The following is a 6,004-nucleotide window of genomic DNA, read 5'->3' on the forward strand; positions in this document are numbered from 1 at the left end:
ATACTATTATACTATGCTATTTTCAAACATAGAACTTCGAGTACATTTTGAATTTCGTACTTTCACTTGTATTGCAGTATTGATACTTTTACTTAAGTAAAAATAATTGAGTACTTTTGAAATAGCCTACATTATTTATTTGGTCCCCATTCCTTGTGGTTTCTCTTTTTTTTTTTTTTTTTTTTTTTGGTCACTGTATATTTGCACATACATGAGTTTTGTCCTCTGAATTGACTATCAATAACTATCAACTATCAATATGGCCCTCGGGAAGTGGTTTGGGGTTAAGTGTCTTGCTCTGGGACACTTCGACACATTGCCGGGCCTCGAACCTGGGACCTTCTGCTCCCATTCAGCTCTGGAGTAATATTAGCTAGGACTCATGCAGCAGTGTTCTGAATCTGCTGGATCAACTATCTGATCTTTTTTTCTTTTTCTTTTTGAGCGGTGGTCACAACGCTCCTATACGTGGCCGTGTGTGTGGGTCTGTCTGTCTGTCTGTCTGTCTGTCTGTCTGTCTGTCTGTATGTCTGTATGTCTGTATGTCTCCGTGTCCGTAGCCTGCAGTAACCTTTTCTGACCACACATGTTAAGGGAGGGGCGCTGTTGCACGCACACACACACACACACACACACACACACACACACACACACACACACACACACACACACACACACACACACACACACACACACACACACACACACACACACACACACACACACACACACACACCACCGCTCAGTTCACACGAGTGTGATTTTTTTTTAAGAAGACAAGACACACCATTACTGTAGTCGAGTCTTCCGAAGATGGACACATGGACAATTCTTTTCCAAATCACCAAGTCATAAGTCTATATTCTTAAAGTTGGAGTGTCACATGGCGATAGGTCTGTTTCCTTGTAAATATTGATTATTGGTTATTACTGTTATCTTTGCAGATATTTCAGTCTTCCAAAATCAACACATTCAAGTGTTAAGAATGCTTCACAACAGTGCTGGTGTAATTAAGCGGACAAAAATAGCTGCAAAACGTTATAGACTATCAAGTACTTCCACAATATTTTCACAAATTATTTCCTGTTTCGGCACAATACAATTGTTTTGAGCAACATGATTCAAACACCATGGCAGCCAGGTACACTATTCTGATATTACGTCAGGAGTCTGTTCCTATTCACCCCTTTGGCAGAGAAACCTGCAGCTTACACAGACAAGATGTACTCACACATTTTCTTAAAACTTTCCACTTTCTCCCAATTTAGTTGTTACTAGCCCTTACCCGTTCAAAGATATGAGCTCCGAAATGATGTGCAGTGTGTGGATTATGGGATGTGCACTGTGCACACAGTATATGAGGGATGGAAAGTAACTTTAACTGGTGCTTGCATGCTAATATGTAGGAGCATCAATGTAAGAAATACCCGTTCCATTTAACGGCTACAGAGATACTGTGTACCGATCTGCATGATTTTGGACAACATCTGTAACAGGGCCAGAACCAAGCGCACCTCAGCGCACCTCATGGCGCACTCTGCTGGCGCACAAGTAGGCCATACATGGCCTACTTGTGCGCCAGGCACAAGTTGGCACCTCGACAGAGTGAAGTTCTGGTATTTATATTTGCAACAAATTAAATTCTATGGACAGTTAACATTTTAAACCCATACGTGACGTGACACTGTCAGGAAGTGTGTAGCAGGACGTGGGGAATCACTCAGATTCATTGGCTGAGGTGGCGACAGAGCAGTCGGTTTGGTCAGTGGTGACTGAGGAAGAGAAGGAACTATCGGAGCTCTCGCTGGCAGACTGGGGGACACGGCTGTACTCGTTAACATCACAGGTACGCTCGTTGTAATCAGCCTTGAAGCCCTCCTTCAGGCCTTTGGAGATGTGAAGCCACTCCTTAAAAAAAGTTGTATTGTTTTGTATAGTAGAACATGGTATACAGTGTTCTGCACAATACGATGCATCCCTGTTGCATCAAATGGAACGTTTTTGAACATGATCATCATAGTCTGCAGGTATATTATACTAACAATATACCAGAACCCCATATACCAAAGCCCAAAATAACACTTTAAGTTAAAGTTTTAAGCATCCAATGATATACAGATACTATTTCTCAGGATAACCGGTTGCCAATGTTCTTTGCCATATTAATGAATTAAAATGTATCTAGCCTGTATCTATCATTATATGTGATTCCTGGTAAGGCAACTTAAAACAAAAATATATATGAATTTCTGATGGCTCTAGTGAGTTCCATAGATGCTTAAGTTACAGATCTCTAGATGTTACTAAGTACTAACCTCTACATTGCCATGGATGAGGATTTCATTCAGGTTCTTCCCTGGTTTTGGAACAACAGGGATGAGGATGATTCTAATCCTGTGAGGAGATAGAAACTGTTCAGTAACTAATGTGATCATATAGACTTTGGAATTGGATTGAACTTGATTTATTTGACATTAGTTTTACAGAAAAGGAAAGAACAGCAAGGATAAAGAATTGCTTCCATTGTGGTCCTCAAAACTCGGACAAACCAAACCAAACAAGAAAGAATAGGCATTAGAAGACAACCTCAAATCTAGATTATATTTGTTTTCCATATCCCTTTGCATGTCTGGTTGATCTACTGTAAGGCTGTGTGAAACAAGTCTTCTTCTTCAGTGATTTATCACGTGACATTGGTACCAGGTTGGTGTCAGGGGAACTGATAATTATTTTAATCTGGATTCTATTTTCCAAATAACCAGGATTTTTATTGTGGTACTTAAGTACTGTACTGGTCATCAGACAGGGCTACTCTGCACTATATTCTGATACAGCATAATCAGACAACAGTCCCCTGCAATTTCACAGACGTATATAAAGTAAAATCATGAGCGATTTAGTCATGTGAAAACTAAGCCGTCTTTCTCTATTGCCTAGCTCTTGACATTTTGGAGGCAAAACATCTATCCAGACCAGGACACAAAACTATGTTGGAACATGTGAATATGAAGATGTCATAAGACAATGAACCCTGCTAACCAGGAAGCTATGATGGGCAGCCAGTTAACACCCAGCATTAATGTTCTCATCTGAATTTCCTCTGGGATGACCCACCTGTCATGATGCACCAACACGATCAGCACCAGAAGAAAGAAGAAGATTCCCACAACAGAACACGCCACAGTCAGTATGTCGCCAGACTCGCCACTTCGACCCTTTGTAGTCTTCGGAGTGACTGAGACAGGGAAAGGTGTAGATATTTGATGTATAGGTTACAATACCTTATTCTGAGTACTTGCTTATGTGCTTGCTTACTTTACTTGCTTACTTACCGGTACATACTGACGTATTTATTTACTTGTTACTTATTGACTTATTTACTGTCTTACTTAATTACATGCATGCATGCTTGCCTGTTTACGGTACTTATTTCATAATGTAATTACTACTCAGGTAGTTACTTACATTCTTTAATTACGTACTTTCCTACTTACTTAGCCTACATTACATGCTTACATCCTGACCTTACTTATACTTACTTATATGCTTATGCATCCTCCCTTTGTTCCTTCCTAGAGTGACTTACTCACTGTTGCATGTATATGTTGTCTCTGAGCTAAATTCTATGTATAAAAGCTGTTATACAAATGTTACCCATATGTGTCCTATCATGTATGATTCTGCTTATATGAAGTCTGGGTTTATTACCTGTCGCACTGCTCTTCATAAACCCCCAGGAGACAAGTTTACTCCAGTCACTCCAGTATATGGACTCTGCACAGTGGCTGGCCACCCTGAACCTCGCCTGGAGCTCATGGCGGGAGTTACTGGAGAGCAGGTTGGTACAGTAACTCTTCATGCTGAATCTAGAAGTCTGAACACAAAAGAGAAAATTGTACAGCTGGTGGAGAGGTGGATGAGGGAGAATGTTAGGCTATAAATTAATGATTTGATAAAAGAAACAGAACAGAAATAAAGAAAGGTTGTAAATGTATGACAACAGAAGAACAGGATTACGTGAATCTATTCATATTCCCTTTGTAAAATTCCATCATTTTGGTTTTTGCTTCTTCTCTTATTAATTCCATGCCTACCTCCCAGTTTTTGTTGTTGGTCCTGTAACGAACTTCATTTTCCAAACATTTGTACCAACCATTGGTGTGATTCCAATAGAAACACAAGTTGTTGGAGTCATTCTTGACAGTCACGTTGACTGGAGGATACAGCTTGACTGAAAATGTAACACAGAATGAATGAAAAGAGGCAAAGAACCAAACCCTTGAGGGAAGTTCACAATAATATCATAGCCCTATAAGGTTAATAATAATGAACAACATTACAGTAAAGATCTAAGGAGGGGAAGTTTAATGTTGCCCCTTAGTGGTGCACTTGAAGAATGCTTGACATTTCAATGGCATAAGGCCTTGAGATATGATGTTTATGATTTTGTTTGAATCTTATGAGGGCTTCGATTAGCTACTTACTTAATACTTTATTGTATTTTAAATGATATGTAATAACATATTTAAAATACAATAAAGTATTAAGTAAGTAGCTAATCGAACCAATGGTACCTGAGCCCATAGGTCAGAAGCCTATATCCTGTTTCCGTAGCGTGAAATACAATAAAGTAAGTAAGTAGCCTTGGGACTCAACAGTTCCATGAGCCATGTGGCCTATAGGTCAGTCAGGAGCCTGTCTCCTGTTTCTGTAGTGCAACTTGATGTACATCCCCTGGCCATGATGTACAAGTAGGCTACACCTCTCCTGGTCCTGACGCTAGGGTAGCCTATGACACAGGGACTTACCCACAAAGGCATGGGGCATTTTATTGTCTTTGGTATGACCCAGAAGGGGATTGAACCCTGTCTGTGAGTCCCTGACCTCCGAACCTCGGTGCAGACCCACTAACCACAAGGCCACTGAGCTGGACAAATATGTGCTATTATAAATCAATGGAAAAACTCAAAAGCACAAACAAAATCATCTTACCTTTGGATTTTAGGTTGTGTTCCTGGAGAAAACTGTCATCGTCATGGGTCAGCTTTGTGTAAAAAGGAATGAACCTCTGAGTTTCTAGCCTGTTGTATGGCTGATTACATCCAGTAGTGAAGCCATTCTCTGAGGTATAGAATGTACACTCTTGGAAATGATTATTGTCATGAAACCTGAACACAAACATAATCAGAGATCAGTCATTGAACGCGCGCACGCACGCACAAATGAACATTTCCTATGTTTCATCTCTCTTTCATTAGAAGTAAAATGTAATCAATTAGAGGGATATATTTCACTTAACACAAATATGGGTCATGTTATCGTCTAATCAGGATTTTGGGAGCACCTTTTTTTAGGTTGTTCGATCAGTATCTAGATATGTGATATTCACTTTATCATGAGTCACCAGAACCAAGGACAGGTGTTTTCGATGAATCTAATATGTTTAAAATGGAAGTTGAAGTTACAATGGGTTATAGGAGTCTGATAAAATAAATACTGAATGAATCTACTGTAGCAACTTAAAAACTGCCTGGAGTGCTCTCAAAAGCCTGAGTAGATGATAAAATGACCACATTTTTGACGAATCTGCCATTGCAAAGGAAAAAAACGCCCTTATATTTTCTGGCTATGCGAGGCTAACACTAACCTGCTGTAGAAGGTGTAGTTGACCTCTGTTGTTGTCCAGCTACAATGGACATAGTCCAGATCCACCAGCAGACAGCTCACATCTACAAACACAAACATAGACACAAAAATACAACAAAGATATTGCACATTACAAGATTTCTGAATATAGCCTACACGCGCACACACGCACGCGCACACACACGCACACGCGCACACGCACACACACACACACACACACACACACACACACACACACACACACACACACACACACACACACACACACACACACAGGAAGCCTATAATAGCCTGACATATACCATCATATGATGGAGTATAAATTATGAAAAGCAGAGGTTTTATGTATTACTGTAGT

The 6,004-nt window shown here is 40.0% G+C and overlaps 1 long non-coding RNA gene across 1 annotated transcript; it reads right to left on the reverse strand.

Annotated features, from left to right (window-relative positions):
- Positions 1–3,832: 3,832 nt before the first annotated feature.
- On the reverse strand, positions 3,833–5,162 carry LOC308304315. Its single transcript, XR_013963050.1, has 3 exons — positions 4,993–5,162; positions 4,095–4,231; positions 3,833–3,874 (listed from the first exon to the last, which is right to left on the reverse strand). It is a non-coding gene; the product is annotated as an uncharacterized lncRNA (long non-coding RNA).
- Between the last annotated feature and the right edge of the window lie 842 nt (positions 5,163–6,004).

The sequence above is a fragment of the Nannobrachium achirus genome (genome assembly GCF_963921795.1).
Source record: "Nannobrachium achirus genome assembly, chromosome: 19".
NCBI classification, from domain to species: domain Eukaryota; kingdom Metazoa; phylum Chordata; class Actinopteri; order Myctophiformes; family Myctophidae; genus Nannobrachium; species Nannobrachium achirus.